Genomic DNA, 17288 nt, shown 5'->3' on the forward strand with positions numbered 1-17288 from the left:
GCCTCAGTTACACTATACATAGGAGGAGCAGCCAATCACCGGCCTCAGTTACACTATACATAGGAGCTGCAGCCAATCACCGGCCTCAGTTACACTATACATAGGAGCTGCAGCCAATCACCGGCCTCAGTTACACTATATACATAGGAGGAGCCAATCACCGGCCTCAGTTACACTATACATAGGAGCTGCAGCCAATCACCGGCCTCAGTTACACTATACATAGCAGGAGCCAATCACCGGCCTCAGTTACACTATACATAGGAGCAGCAGCCAATCACCGGCCTCAGTTACACTATACATAGGAGCTGCAGCCAATCACCGGCCTCAGTTACACTATACATAGGAGGAGCCAATCACCGGCCTCAGTTACACTATACATAGGAGGAGGAGCCAATCACCGGCCTCAGTTACACTATACATAGGAGGAGCAGCCAATCACCAGCCTCAGTTACACTATACATAGGAGGAGCCAATCACCGGCCTCAGTTACACTATACATAGGAGGAGCCAATCACTGGCCTCAGTTACACTATACATAGGAGCTGCAGCCAATCACCGGCCTCAGTTACACTATACATAGGAGGAGGAGCCAATCACCGGCCTCAGTTACACTATACATAGGAGGAGCCAATCACCGGCCTCAGTTACACTATACATAGGAGGAGCCAATCACCGGCCTCAGTTACACTATACATAGGAGGAGCCAATCACCGGCCTCAGTTACACTATACATAGGAGGAGCAGCCAATCACCGGCCTCAGTTACACTATACATAGGAGGAGCCAATCACCGGCCTCAGTTACACTATACATAGGAGGAGCCAATCACCGGCCTCAGTTACACTATACATAGGAGCTGCAGCCAATCACCGGCCTCAGTTACACTATACATAGGAGCAGCCAATCACCGGCCTCAGTTACACTATACATAGGAGGAGGAGCCAATCACCGGCCTCAGTTACACTATACATAGGAGCTGCAGCCAATCACCGGCCTCAGTTACACTATACATAGGAGGAGCAGCCAATCACCGGCCTCAGTTACACTATACATAGGAGGAGGAGCCAATCACCGGCCTCAGTTACACTATACATAGGAGGAGGAGCCAATCACCGGCCTCAGTTACACTATACATAGGAGCTGCAGCCAATCACCGGCCTCAGTTACACTATACATAGGAGGAGCAGCCAATCACCGGCCTCAGTTACACTATACATAGGAGGAGCCAATCACCGGCCTCAGTTACACTATACATAGGAGGAGCAGCCAATCACCGGCCTCAGTTACACTATACATAGGAGGAGCAGCCAATCACCGGCCTCAGTTACACTATACATAGGAGCTGCAGCCAATCACCGGCCTCAGTTACACTATACATAGGAGGAGCAGCCAATCACCGGCCTCAGTTACACTATACATAGGAGGAGCCAATCACCGGCCTCAGTTACACTATACATAGGAGGAGCCAATCACCGGCCTCAGTTACACTATACATAGGAGCTGCAGCCAATCACCGGCCTCAGTTACACTATACATAGGAGGAGCCAATCACCGGCCTCAGTTACACTATACATAGGAGGAGCTGCAGCCAATCACCGGCCTCAGTTACACTATACATAGGAGGAGCCAATCACCGGCCTCAGTTACACTATACATAGGAGCAGCCAATCACCGGCCTCAGTTACACTATACATAGGAGGAGGAGCCAATCACCGGCCTCAGTTACACTATACATAGGAGGGGCCAATCACCGGCCTCAGTTACACTATACATAGGAGGGGCCAATCACCGGCCTCAGTTACACTATACATAGGAGGAGCCAATCACCGGCCTCAGTTACACTATACATAGGAGGAGGAGCCAATCACCGGCCTCAGTTACACTATACATAGCAGGAGCCAATCACCGGCCTCAGTTACACTATACATAGGAGCTGCAGCCAATCACCGGCCTCAGTTACACTATACATAGGAGGAGGAGCCAATCACCGGCCTCAGTTACACTATACATAGGAGGAGCAGCCAATCACCGGCCTCAGTTACACTATACATAGGAGGAGGAGCCAATCACCGGCCTCAGTGATCACCTGCAGCAATTACATAGGACGGATGAGGCCAGAGAATGGCTGCAGTTCTTATGCAGTTGAGGGTACAAACACACGTTCCGTATCCGCAGCAGATTTTACGATGTAAGTTCGCAGTGAAATCCGCTCCAGCTACCTTCCCATTTACTTCAATGGGATCACATACTCACAGCAGAATTGTCATCCCGCTGCGAGTATGTCAAAGTCAGTGCCATTAACCCCCGCATCCCGGATACCTGCCCATTCACTTCAGCTGCCCCGCCACACCGCACCGATTGGCTGAGCACCAGGGGACACCGGGAGCCCGCAAAGCAAGCCAGAGGGGGGACCCGGTACAGTATGTTCCTGGGCTGCGGGGGTTAATAACACTGACTATGACATACTCACAGCACGATGACAATCCCACTGTGAATGTCATCCTATTAAAGTGAATGGGCAAAATCCGCAGGCGATTTTTCTGCGAACTTGCAGCGTAAAATCTTCTGCGGATAAAACACGTTTATACCCTTATAGCGACTTCACCTAAACACTTCTGCCACTGCTGAGACAGCAATGGGATTATATAGTATATATATATATATATATATATATATATATATATATATATATATGATAATTTTTTACTCACCATAAATTCTCTTTCCTGTAGTCCGAAGCAGCAGCACGAATGGGGAAGATCTTATCTTCCTGCAATGGTAGGACTGCATTGACCTCCATGAACTCTTAACAAGGCACATACCCCTTACCGCCAGGAATAAAGACACACACAACTTCTTCCTTTTGCTGGGTGGAGATCGGCCACAGCTTTTATTAACTTTTCTCAAACTTTAAAACCTTAGTAACCCGGCACTCTCCAGTGCCAACCAACCGATGCAACAGCCGTGGTATGCCGCCGGCGGACTCCCGCCGTACATGTCTGGCTGCTCCGAATCATCCTCCATATAAACTTCAGGCCACGAAGGAGCCCTGTGACCCCTACACAGGGCTACGACCTCCACCCAAAAGGAAGAGGGCTTGCTCTATCCCGTCCTGCAAGCCAGACAGAAAAATATCATGCCCAATCTCACTCAAATGCACACCATCAGAGGACATGAGGCCCCGATTGTCGCCCTCCAGTTGGCGGTGACGGACTACCACACCTGAACGAGAGCGTACAAAACGAGACATCCTCGCGTTAAGCGTTTGCCTAGATCGTTCGATCGCCAGGGGATCCCTGGCATACTGCCACACCACTCTAGGAACGACCTCTGACCACACCAAGACGAATTCCGAGAACAACGGACCGAACCTCAAAATATCGGCACGCATAAGTGCCATAAGCTCGTTAATCTTGGCGTGACAGAGGTCATTCCCACCCGCGTGCACCACCAAAATAACAGGGCCGGAGGTCACCCCGGCAATAGACATGACCTCAGAAAGAACCTGGGGCCAACGTAGCCCCCGAATGCCTCTCCAATACACTTCAATGTGGCGAAAGCCCAGACTCCTGCCGCCAGGCCGAACATCCGCGCGCTGGCCCGCACGGAAGATATAGGAATGACCCAGTATCCACACAGTCGGGGGAACCACATCTAAAAGGAAAAAACAATCAATAAACTCATAACAGCAAATCCGGCCTGACATACCGAGCGTAGCACGCCGAGCGCCAGCGACCTATGCGCATTACCGCCGACTCCGGCAAACCCGCCCTCGACGCCTCCGTCGCCGCGCCAATGCGAAAGGAGTGCGTGCCAAACTCCTTCGGGGATAAGCCCAGCGCTACCAGCAACTTACGCAACATGGCTCTAAATTGAAAAACCGTGAGAGGCGTGGCATCCTGGTGCACCAAAAATAAATCGGAACGGACTCTCACTTTATCGTAATCCTTTATCAAGCGCACCGGGCATACTGCGCCATCCACCGACCATAGCGGTAACCACGCACCCCGACCGTATTGGTCCGTCTTTGATCGCCGAATCCTGAGCCGGACCGACCCGTCCCCCACTAACACATCGTCGCTGCGCAAACCCCCCGGTTTAAACTTAGACGGAGGTAATAGCTCCCCTATGCGAAACGCCCCAAAAAATGCGAGGCCAAAAGCCACGGCAAACAAAAAACTCTCGTAGGGGGAACTGCACGCCGCCGGGCACGACTGAACCATGCGGACCAATAACTGATAAGATACCGGGCGACGCTGGTCACATTGAACCCTTTCCTTCTTCCAACCCTTCAAGGCCTGCCTGATAAAGAAAGCCCTGGTGACATCACCCCAACCCAACAACTTAAAATAAAACGAAACCCCCGCAAGCTTACGCTGCGCTACAGAGCCAGACGCTCCAGCTGCCCTAATGCCCAACACAAATTCAACAGTGATTTCTAAACGCACAGACTCATCACCTGCAGCATCTCGACCCCTGACCAGCGAGCACCACTCATCCCACGCCTTACCATGCAATCTCCAAGTAGCAGGTGTCACTGATGACGCGATCATCTCCATCAACATAGGTCCACGAGATTCCATAGACGCGCCGGGCAGGGGTATCCCACTTCCTTGGCCCCAGGCAGGAGCGCCCTGAAATCCTGCCAACGAAAGCGCGACAAAGCATCAGCGATGGAGTTGTGAACCCCGGGTACATGACGAGAACGGAAGTAAATATTGTACTCCAAGCAGCGCAAAACCAAGTGACGAAGGAGACCAATGACCGGAGGAGAGGAAGAAGAAAGGCTATTAATACAACGCACAACCCCCAAGTTGTCGGACCAAAAGCAAATATGCTTGTTGGCGAGACATGGGCCCCAGATCTCAACAGCCACTATAATGGGAAAGAGTTCAAGCAGCGTGAGATTCCTACATAGCCCCAACTCGGTCCACTCCACCGGCCAGGCCTCCGCGCACCAATCATCACCTAGGATCGCCCCAAAACCGGTTGAACCAGCGGCATCTGTAAAAAGCGCCAACTCATCATTAGTCATCCTGGTACCCATTAAACAGGTGCGACCATTGTACGAGAGAAGGAATTCCTTCCACACCCTCAGGTCAGCTTTCAAAATGCCCGTGAGGCGTATGCGGTGTTCGGGAAGGCGAATGCCCCTGGTAGCCAGGGACAGCCTTCTACAAAACACACGCCCCATAGGCATGACCCTACATGCAAAGACGAGCAGACCCAACAAAGACTGCACCTGTTTAAGGGTTACCTTGGCAACGGCCAAAAACCCGTCAATCAACTCCTCCAATTTGACCAGTTTATCCTGAGGAAGGCGGAAAACCAAGGCTACGGTGTCTATTTCAATACCCAAAAAGGTAAGCACCGTGGCAGGGCCCTCCGTCTTGTCCCCCGATAAAGGGACCCCAAAACGCTGCATGAAAAACTGAAATGTGGACAAAAGAAACTGACAGGACGAATCCTGCGGGGAACCCACGAACAAAAAGTCGTCCAAATAATGTATAACAGAACCGGAACCAGTTTCATAACGCACCACCCACTCCAGAAAGGAGCTGAAAATCTCAAAGAAGTGGCATGAAATGGAACACCCCATAGGCAGACACATGTCGTAGTAGAAACTCCCACCACACTGAAACCCAAGCAAGTGGTGACACTCCGGATGAACAGGGAGCAGCCGAAAAGCGGATTCAATGTCAGATTTTGCCAACAGCGCCCCTTTTCCCTCCTTCCTAACCAGCATCACGGCCTTGTCAAACGAGACATAAGAGACTGATGCATCATCTGCCGAAATGCCATCGTTAACGGACGAACCCTTGGGGTAAGACAGATGATGAATGAGTCTAAACTTTCCCGGTTCCTTCTTCGGAACTACCCCCAGAGGGGAGATCCGAAGATTAGAAAAGGGGGGGGCATTAAAAGGACCTGCTACCCTGCCAAGCTCGACTTCCTTGGCAATCTTCTGACCAGTGACCACCGAATGCTCACGAGCCGACTTCAAATTATCAGAAAACTGGGGTTGCCCCGAATAGTTAAACGGGATAAAGAAACCAAACTGAAAACCCTCTAACAGAACAGAGGCATCAAAACTATTGGGGTAACTGTCTAGCCAAGGGCGCATCGCGGCTACGCTCACTGGCGTCCTTGACCTCGGCAGGAGCCGATTTGTTGAGTTGTCGCACCGAGGGCCTGGGACAACGCAAGGCTGTGTGAGCTCCACCGCAGGCGGAACACTCATGTTTGTACTTACACAGGCCTGCGAAGCGACAACTGCCCTCATTAAAGAGCCAACAGGAACCTGGTCTGCGCACGGCCACCGAGCCCGAGGCTGAAGCTCCCCCGGAACCGGTGGCCGCGGGCTGAAAGGGCAGTGCTTTTGGTGCCATCATTAAACGAAGCCATACGTCCGTGGCCCTGACGCCCCAGCCGATCTCCGGCTGCAACGCCAGGCGCCGCCGGAAGTCCTCATCATAGCGCCACCAGGCGGATCCCCCATGTGACTTATATGCACTATAAATACTATCAAAATAGACAAACAACTCCGAACAACGCTCCGGGTGCTTCTGACCCATAACACAACCCAAAACAGAGAAGGCCTGAATCCAATTGTTCATGGACCGTGCCACCCGGGGCTTCCTAAATTCCCCGACTCTAACATTGTCAGTGAAAGCACGCCGTTCCTTATCCACCGTAAACTGATCAGCTGAAATAAGGGACCAAATGTCCACGTACTGATTGGACCAAATCTTCTCCTTGGTTTCCGCGTCCAAATGAGCACCCAGCGGGCTGATACCACAGAAGAAAGCCTCCTTGTAGATACCAGCCCGGGGTGGGGGAGGCTTAGAAACCGCTGGAGCAGTTACGGCGGGTGAGGAAAGTTTACATAAAATAGATTGCAAAGCAGTTAAAACTTCGTTATTACCTGACTCACCCGAACCCCAAGCCCCCGTGAAGTCAAACTCACCACTCCTTGCAGCAGTCGATCCCGGCCCTTGACTAGGCGGAGGAACCACCGCACCCGGGTCAGGCGCGGGAATTGTCGCAGGAACGACAGCCGGCTGTGCGGACCTCCTAGATGAGAGGGAGAAATCCCGCCTTCGACGGTGACCCCTCGGGCTCCGACCAGAGACCTCCGAGGCGCTCGTTGAACCGCCAGAAGTAGACGGCGAACGCCAGCGGGAGGACCTGGAACGCCTGCGGCTGCCGGATACCCGGGATCGTCGTCTGGAATTATGATGATGGTGTCCAGACGCCCTGCGGCGAAGGTCATGCCGCGGGCTCTGAGAAGCTGACGAAGAGCGGGATCTGCGCCGACTAGAAAAACTCCCGCGGGACACTGCCCTGGTAGGTTGGCACTGCAGCTGGACCTGGCTAGGAGGTACTAGGCTGCAACTGGCAGGCTCAGGGACAGCCACCATGTTCACAGCCGGGAGAACTGACGGTGGCAGCACACTAATATTAGGAAGGGGCTGCACCTGGGCAGAGGTAGCAAGCTCCCCTAGCACCATGGTGCCCGTAGGGGCAGCCTCAGTATGACTGGTGCAGGCCGGCTGCTCAGAGGGCAGAGGGGCATCATCAGAGGAAACGCTGGCAGCACCTCCCATCCTCAACCAGGGGGAGGCAGAAGCCCGACTGGGGAAGAGGTCAGAGGCAGGGGAGAGCTGTGCAGCAGCCCGAGCAGTCCCACCGGGATAGGAGGGGTTAATGGGCAGCCGACACTCCGGAGGGATGGGGGAAGGCACAGGCCGGGATAGCAGAGGCCCCAGGGGAGCGCTGGCAGCAGCAGGGGCCGCGGACCGCACAGGGGAAGGAGAATGCCGGCGGGGGGGGGAGCGGGAGCTGACCTGAGGGGGAGGCAGAGCAGCGGTGGAAACAACAGCAGTGCAGGCTCGGCGGGACCTGCCACGCGCTCCACCGGAAACCGGAAGTGACGGGCTGGGGCTAAGCCGGTCGGGAGCACGTGACCGCCGAGCGGAGCGCCTGCCAGCGCCAGAGAGCGGAGGCGGATGGGGAACCGGAGGGGGGCTGAGCCCAGACAGGAACCTGCTGAGCCAGCCCTCACCCTCCGTGGAGGCACGCGCCTGCAGCGCGGCCATCAGAAGCTCATCAGCCGCAGCCATGGGACGTACCACTTCAAACACGGCAAGTGGCGGAAAGGGCTGAGGTAAGGGAGCCCCATGTATATATATACTGTGCCCGCCCCTTCACCACCCCCAGGCATCACCATAGGCCAAAAGACCCGCGGCCGCACGGGATTGGAGGAGGGGCAGGCACAAGCATGGAAAGGGAGGGAATAGAGACACACACAGGACAGGCAAACTTTAACTCATTCCTGGCGGCACTAGCATGCAGCAGCAGTATCTGACTATGGAGAGTGGCACATGCAGTCCGCCTGCACCCTCCTTAATTAGTCGGGCTCAATACAGACAGATGGTACTAATAAAAAGATTGATTAGGAGCACTATAAGAAGGCCATACAGACCCCTCCTCCTTGTGTCAATTCTAACGACCAAAAAGTGAAAAACTCATAATAAAATCTTAGTTAATAAGGCATTAAAACAATCAAGGTATTCTGCATAAATAATAGTTTGTTTAAATCAGGGCGGAAAGTCTGTGCTGCTGCTTCGGACTACAGGAAAGAAAATTTACGGTGAGTAAAAAATTATCCTTTCCCTTACGTCCTCAGCAGCAGCACAAATGGGGATATAGCAAGCTATGAAAACAGACTAGGGAGGGCCATTACATTACAGAAGACAGAATGGCTGAGCCAAAAACTGGTTGATCAGACTCGTGAATATCTAGTCTATAGTGCTTGACAAAGGTAATGACGGACGACCATGAAGCAGTACAGATCTTTTTTCAGCCCATGTGGATGATATTGCCCTCATTGAATGTGCCTTGATTGCACCAGGTACCTGTAATCCAGCTTCTTGGTAGCATATGGAGATGACTTCCCTTATCCATATGGACAGAGAAGCTTTGGATGACCTGCATCCTTTGTTTTTCCCTGCAAAGGATAAAAACAAGTGGTTAGATTTCCTGAAGGAGTTTGTCCGTTCAATATCCATGCTCCAAGCCCTTCCCACATCTAAGGGATGAAGCTCCTTCTCTCCCGTGTTGGCAGGAGTAATGGATTGGAACAATGGAGATGTGGAAGAGACTTTCACCCACCAGGCTTCATCTTCTTTACCTTCAGGTAGGTTCTGTAGGCGGCTGCGGCTCTGGACTGCAGAAGAGCGGTCACCACTTTGACAGCATATCAATTCCCACCTTGTTGACGGCAGCCAAGCTTCGGACAAGCCTGCCCTCTTGAGTTATTAACTGAGGGTATACCGAAGCCTCCAGATTATTCCTATGGAATTAGCGCCATAAGAGGCCATCATGGAACCAGAGACTTGCTACTTGCTGCAAGATTTTTAGACTCTGCCCACACCTGGCAGGGACGCTGGGAGTAATCTCTGCTGCTCGGAGTCAGTAGCTGGGGAGACTGGGAGAGTTCCCAGAAGATTCTTAGGCAGTGGGCTCACCATTGTGAACCATGCCCTCTTGGATCAATAGGGGCAAATAAGGCCGACCAAGGCCCAACCTTGTCTGAGATTCTGCAAGACTCTGGGCTTATTGGGAGTGAGGAAAAAAGGCTTCCCAATGTGACCCTCAATAGGAAGAATAAGCCGTCCATGCGATTTACCAGAAAGCTTCTGGTCCAGAGACCGTTCCTCCGACAGGGTTACATCGCAATATATCTTGTCTGCAAACAAAATGCCCCTGCCCCCAGAAGTAATGCTGCTAGTGCCCCTATAAATGTCTCTGCCCCCAGTAGTAATGCTGCTAGTGCCCCTATAAATGTCTCTGCCCCCAGTAGTAATGCTGCTAGTGTCCCTATAAATGTCTCTGCCCCCAGTAGTAATGCTGCTAGTGCCCCTATAAATGTCTCTGCCTATAGTAGTAATGCTGCTAGTGCCCCTATAAATGTCTCTGCCCCCAGTAGTAATGCTGCTAGTGCCCCTATAAATGTCTCTGCCTATAGTAGTAATGCTGCTAGTGCCCCTATAAATGTCTCTGCCCCCAGTAGTAATGCTGCTAGTGCCCCTATAAATGTCTCTGCCCCCAGTAGTAATGCTGCTAGTGTCCCTATAAATGTCTCTGCCTCCAGTAGTAATGCTGCTAGTGCCCCTATAAATGTCTCTGCCCCCAGTAGTAATGCTGCTAGTGCCCCTATAAATGTCTCTGCCTATAGTAGTAATGCTGCTAGTGCCCCTATAAATGTCTCTGCCCCCAGAAGTAATGCTGCTAGTGCCCCTATAAATGTCTCTGCCTATAGTAGTAATGCTGCTAGTGCCCCTATAAATGTCTCTGCCCCCAGTAGTAATGCTGCTAGTGCCCCTATAAATGTCTCTGCCTATAGTAGTAATGCTGCTAGTGCCCCTATAAATGTCTCTGCCCCCAGTAGTAATGCTGCTAGTGCCCCTATAAATGTCTCTGCCCCCAGAAGTAATGCTGCTAGTGCCCCTATAAATGTCTCTGCCTATAGTAGTAATGCTGCTAGTGCCCCTATAAATGTCTCTGCCCCCAGAAGTAATGCTGCTAGTGCCCCTATAAATGTCTCTGCCCCCAGTAGTAATGCTGCTAGTGCCCCTATAAATGTCTCTGCCCCCAGTAGTAATGCTGCTAGTGCCCCTATAAATGTCTCTGCCCCCAGTAGTAATGCTGCTAGTGCCCCTATAAATGTCTCTGCCCCCAGTAGTAATGCTGCTAGTGCCCCTATAAATGTCTCTGCCCCCAGTAGTAATGCTGCTAGTGCCCCTATAAATGTCCCTGCCCCCAGTAGTAATGCTGCTAGTGTCCCTATAAATGTCTCTGCCCCCAGTAGTAATGCTGCTAGTGCCCCTATAAATGTCTCTGCCCCCAGTAGTAATGCTGCTAGTGCCCCTATAAATGTCTCTGCCCCCAGTAGTAATGCTGCTAGTGCCCCTATAAATGTCTCTGCCTATAGTAGTAATGCTGCTAGTGCCCCTATAAATGTCTCTGCCCCCAGTAGTAATGCCGCTAGTGTCCCTATAAATGTCTCTGCCCCCAGTAGTAATGCTGCTAGTGCCCCTATAAATGTCTCTGCCTATAGTAGTAATGCTGCTAGTGTCCCTATAAATATCTCTGCCTCCAGTAGTAATGCTGCTAGTGCCCCTATAAATGTCTCTGCCCCCAGTAGTAATGCTGCTAGTGCCCCTATAAATGTCTCTGCCTATAGTAGTAATGCTGCTAGTGCCCCTATAAATGTCTCTGCCCCCAGAAGTAATGCTGCTAGTGCCCCTATAAATGTCTCTGCCCCCAGTAGTAATGCTGCTAGTGCCCCTATAAATGTCTCTGCCCCCAGTAGTAATGCTGCTAGTGCCCTATAAATGTCTCTGCCTATAGTAGTAATGCTGCTAGTGCCCCTATAAATGTCTCTGCCCCCAGAAGTAATGCTGCTAGTGCCCCTATAAATGTCTCTGCCCCCAGAAGTAATGCTGCAAGTGCCCCTATAAATGTCTCTGCCTATAGTAGTAATGCTGCTAGTGCCCCTATAAATGTCTCTGCCCCCAGTAGTAATGCTGCTAGTGCCCCTATAAATGTCTCTGCCCCCAGTAGTAATGCTGCTAGTGTCCCTATAAATGTCTCTGCCTCCAGTAGTAATGCTGCTAGTGCCCCTATAAATGTCTCTGCCCCCAGTAGTAATGCTGCTAGTGCCCCTATAAATGTCTCTGCCTATAGTAGTAATGCTGCTAGTGCCCCTATAAATGTCTCTGCCTATAGTAGTAATGCTGCTAGTGCCCCTATAAATGTCTCTGCCCCCAGTAGTAATGCTGCTAGTGCCCCTATAAATGTCTCTGCCCCCAGTAGTAATGCTGCTAGTGCCCCTATAAATGTCTCTGCCCCCAGTAGTAATGCTGCTAGTGCCCCTATAAATGTCTCTGCCCCCAGTAGTAATGCTGCTAGTGCCCCTATAAATGTCTCTGCCTATAGTAGTAATGCTGCTAGTGCCCCTATAAATGTCTCTGCCCCCAGTAGTAATGCGCTAGTGTCCCCTATAAATGTCTCTGCCCCCAGTAGTAATGCTGCTAGTGCCCCTATAAATGTCTCTGCCTATAGTAGTAATGCTGCTAGTGTCCCTATAAATATCTCTGCCTCCAGTAGTAATGCTGCTAGTGCCCCTATAAATGTCTCTGCCCCCAGTAGTAATGCTGCTAGTGCCCCTATAAATGTCTCTGCCTATAGTAGTAATGCTGCTAGTGCCCCTATAAATGTCTCTGCCCCCAGAAGTAATGCTGCTAGTGCCCCTATAAATGTCTCTGCCCCCAGTAGTAATGCTGCTAGTGTCCCTATAAATGTCTCTTCCCCCAGTAGTAATGCTGCTAGTGCCCCTATAAATGTCTCTGCCTATAGTAGTAATGCTGCTAGTGCCCCTATAAATGTCTCTGCCCCAGTAGTAATGCTGCTAGTGCCCCTATAAATGTCTCTGCCCCCAGTAGTAATGCTGCTAGTGCCCCTATAAATGTCTCTGCCCCCAGAAGTAATGCTGCTAGTGCCCCTATAAATGTCTCTGCCCCCAGAAGTAATGCTGCTAGTGCCCCTATAAATGTCTCTGCCTATAGTAGTAATGCTGCTAGTGCCCCTATAAATGTCTCTGCCCCCAGTAGTAATGCTGCTAGTGCCCCTATAAATGTCTCTGCCCCCAGTAGTAATGCTGCTAGTGTCCCTATAAATGTCTCTGCCTCCAGTAGTAATGCTGCTAGTGCCCCTATAAATGTCTCTGCCCCCAGTAGTAATGCTGCTAGTGCCCCTATAAATGTCTCTGCCTATAGTAGTAATGCTGCTAGTGCCCCTATAAATGTCTCTGCCCCCAGAAGTAATGCTGCTAGTGCCCCTATAAATGTCTCTGCCCCCAGTAGTAATGCTGCTAGTGCCCCTATAAATGTCCCTGCCCCCAGTAGTAATGCTGCTAGTGTCCCTATAAATGTCTCTGCCCCCAGTAGTAATGCTGCTAGTGCCCCTATAAATGTCTCTGCCCCCAGTAGTAATGCTGCTAGTGCCCCTATAAATGTCTCTGCCCCCAGTAGTAATGCTGCTAGTGCCCCTATAAATGTCTCTGCCCCCAGTAGTAATGCTGCTAGTGCCCCTATAAATGTCTCTGCCTATAGTAGTAATGCTGCTAGTGCCCCTATAAATGTCTCTGCCACCAGTAGTAATGCCGCTAGTGTCCCTATAAATGTCTCTGCCCCCAGTAGTAATGCTGCTAGTGCCCCTATAAATGTCTCTGCCTATAGTAGTAATGCTGCTAGTGCCCCTATAAATGTCTCTGCCCCCAGAAGTAATGCTGCTAGTGCCCCTATAAATGTCTCTGCCCCCAGTAGTAATGCTGCTAGTGCCCCTATAAATGTCTCTGCCCCCAGTAGTAATGCTGCTAGTGTCCCTATAAATGTCTCTGCCCCCAGTAGTAATGCTGCTAGTGCCCCTATAAATGTCTCTGCCCCAGAAGTAATGCTGCTAGTGCCCCTATAAATTCCCCTGCCCCCAGTAGTAATGCTGCTAGTGCCCCTATAAATGTCTCTGCCTATAGTAGTAATGCTGCTAGTGCCCCTATAAATGTCTCTGCCTATAGTAGTAATGCTGCTAGTGCCCCTATAAATTCCCCTGCCCCCAGTAGTAATGCTGCTAGTGCCCCTATAAATGTCTCTGCCTATAGTAGTAATGCTGCTAGTGCCCCTATAAATGTCTCTGCCCCCAGTAGTAATGCTGCTAGTGCCCCTATAAATGTCTCTGCCCCCAGTAGTAATGCTGCTAGTGCCCCTATAAATGTCTCTGCCCCCAGTAGTAATGCTGCTAGTGCCTCTATAAATGTCTCTGCCCCCAGTAGTAATGCTGCTAGTGCCCCTATAAATGTCTCTGCCTATAGTAGTAATGCTGCTAGTGCCCCTATAAATGTCTCTGCCTATAGTAGTAATGCTGCTAGTGCCCCTATAAATGTCTCTGCCTATAGTAGTAATGCTGCTAGTGCCCCTATAAATGTCTCTGCCTATAGTAGTAATGCTGCTAGTGCCCCTATAAATGTCTCTGCCCCCAGTAGTAATGCTGCTAGTGCCCCTATAAATGTCTCTGCCCCCAGTAGTAATGCTGCTAGTGCCCCTATAAATGTCTCTGCCTATAGTAGTAATGCTGCTAGTGCCCCTATAAATGCCCCTGCCCCCAGTAGTAATGCTGCTAGTGCCCCTATAAATGTCTCTGCCTATAGTAGTAATGCTGCTAGTGCCCCTATAAATGCCTCTGCCCCCAGTAGTAATGCTGCTAGTGCCCCTATAAATGTCTCTGCCTATAGTAGTAATGCTGCTAGTGCCCCTATAAATGTCTCTGCCTATAGTAGTAATGCTGCTAGTGCCCCTATAAATGTCTCTGCCCCAGTAGTAATGCTGCTAGTGCCCCTATAAATGTCTCTGCCTATAGTAGTAATGCTGCTAGTGCCCCTATAAATGTCTCTGCCCCCAGAAGTAATGCTGCTAGTGTCCCTATAAATGCCTCTGCCCCCAGTAGTAATGCTGCTAGTGCCCCTATAAATGTCTCTGCCTATAGTAGTAATGCTGCTAGTGCCCCTATAAATGTCTCTGCCCATAGTAGTAATGCTGCTAGTGCCCCTATAAATGCCCCTGCCTCCAGTAGTAATGCTGCTAGTGCCCCTATAAATGTCTCTGCCTATAGTAGTAATGCTGCTAGTGCCCCTATAAATGTCTCTGCCCCCAGTAGTAATGCTGCTAGTGCCCCTATAAATGTCTCTGCCCCCAGTAGTAATGCTGCTAGTGCCCCTATAAATGTCTCTGCCCCCAGAAGTAATGCTGCTAGTGCCCCTATAAATGTCTCTGCCCCCAGTAGTAATGCTGCTAGTGTCCCTATAAATGTCTCTACCCCCAGTAGTAATGCTGCTAGTGCCCCTATAAATGTCTCTGCCCCCAGTAGTAATGCTGCTAGTGCCCCTATAAATGTCTCTGCCCCCAGTAGTAATGCTGCTAGTGCCCCTATAAATGTCTCTGCCCCCAGTAGTAATGCTGCTAGTGCCCCTATAAATGTCTCTGCCTCCAGTAGTAATGCTGCTAGTGCCCCTATAAATGTCTCTACCCCCAGTAGTAATGCTGCTAGTGCCCCTATAAATGTCTCTGCCCCCAGAAGTAATGCTGCTAGTGCCCCTATAAATGTCTCTGCCCCCAGAAGTAATGCTGCTAGTGCCCCTATAAATGTCTCTGCCCCCAGTAGTAATGCTGCTAGTGTCCCTATAAATGTCTCTGCCTATAGTAGTAATGCTGCTAGTGCCCCTATAAATGTCTCTGCCTATAGTAGTAATGCTGCTAGTGCCCCTATAAATGTCTCTGCCCCCAGTAGTAATGCTGCTAGTGCCCCTATAAATGTCTCTGCCTCCAGTAGTAATGCTGCTAGTGTCCCTATAAATGTCTCTGCCCCCAGTAGTAATGCTGCTAGTGCCCCTATAAATGTCTCTGCCTATAGTAGTAATGCTGCTAGTGCCCCTATAAATGTCTCTGCCCCAGTAGTAATGCTGCTAGTGCCCCTATAAATGTCTCTGCCCCCAGTAGTAATGCTGCTAGTGCCCCTATAAATTCCCCTGCCCCCAGTAGTAATGCTGCTAGTGCCCCTATAAATGTCTCTGCCCCCAGTAGTAATGCTGCTAGTGCCCCTATAAATGTCTCTGCCCCCAGTAGTAATGCTGCTAGTGCCCCTATAAATGTCTCTGCCTATAGTAGTAATGCTGCTAGTGCCCCTATAAATGTCTCTGCCTATAGTAGTAATGCTGCTAGTGCCCCTATAAATGTCTCTGCCCCCAGTAGTAATGCTGCTAGTGTCCCTATAAATGTCTCTGCCTATAGTAGTAATGCCGCTAGTGTCCCTATAAATGTCTCTGCCCCCAGTAGTAATGCTGCTAGTGCCCCTATAAATGCCTCTGCCCCCAGTAGTAATGCTGCTAGTGCCCCTATAAATGTCTCTGCCTATAGTAGTAATGCTGCTAGTGCCCCTATAAATGTCTCTGCCCCCAGTAGTAATGCTGCTAGTGCCCCTATAAATGTCTCTGCCTCTAGTAGTAATGCTGCTAGTGTCCCTATAAATGTCTCTGCCTATAGTAGTAATGCTGCTAGTGCCCCTATAAATGTCTGTGCCCCCAGTAGTAATGCTGCTAGTGCCCCTATAATGTCTCTGCCCCCAGTAGTAATGCTGCTAGTGCCCCTATAAATGTCTCTGCCCCCAGTAGTAATGCTGCTAGTGCCCCTATAAATGTCTCTGCCCTATAGTAGTAATGCTGCTAGTGCCCCTATAAATGTCTCTGCCCCCAGTAGTAATGCTGCTAGTGCCCCTATAAATGTCTCTGCCTATAGTAGTAATGCTGCTAGTGCCCCTATAAATGCCCCTGCCCCCAGTAGTAATGCTGCTAGTGCCCCTATAAATGCCCCTGCCCCCAGTAGTAATGCTGCTAGTGCCCCTATAAATGTCTCTGCCTATAGTAGTAATGCTGCTAGTGCCCCTATAAATGTCTCTGCCTATAGTAGTAATGCTGCTAGTGCCCCTATAAATGTCTCTGCCCCAGTAGTAATGCTGCTAGTGCCCCTATAAATGTCTCTGCCTATAGTAGTAATGCTGCTAGTGCCCCTATAATGTCTCTGCCTATAGTAGTAATGCTGCTAGTGCCCCTATAAATGTCTCTGCCCCCAGTAGTAATGCTGCTAGTGCCCCTATAAATGTCTCTGCCTATAGTAGTAATGCTGCTAGTGCCCCTATAAATGTCTCTGCCCCCAGAAGTAATGCTGCTAGTGCCCCTATAAATGTCTCTGCCCCCAGAAGTAATGCTGCTAGTGCCCCTATAAATGTCTCTGCCCCCAGTAGTAATGCTGCTAGTGCCCCTATAAATGTCTCTGCCCCCAGAAGTAATGCTGCTAGTGCCCCTATAAATGTCTCTGCCCCCAGTAGTAATGCTGCTAGTGCCCCTATAAATGTCTCTGCCCCCAGTAGTAATGCTGCTAGTGCCCCTATAAATGTCTCTGCCCCCAGTAGTAATGCTGCTAGTGCCCCTATAAATGTCTCTGCCTATAGTAGTAATGCTGCTAGTGTCCCTATAAATGTCTCTGCCCCCAGTAGTAATGCTGCTAGTGCCCCTATAAATGTATCTGCCTATAGTAGTAATGCTGCTAGTGCCCCTATAAATGTCTCTGCCCCAGTAGTAATGCTGCTAGTGCCCCTATAAATGTCTCTGCCTAT

Source organism: Dendropsophus ebraccatus, chromosome 11 (genome assembly GCF_027789765.1).
Source record: "Dendropsophus ebraccatus isolate aDenEbr1 chromosome 11, aDenEbr1.pat, whole genome shotgun sequence".
Lineage (NCBI taxonomy): Eukaryota > Metazoa > Chordata > Amphibia > Anura > Hylidae > Dendropsophus > Dendropsophus ebraccatus.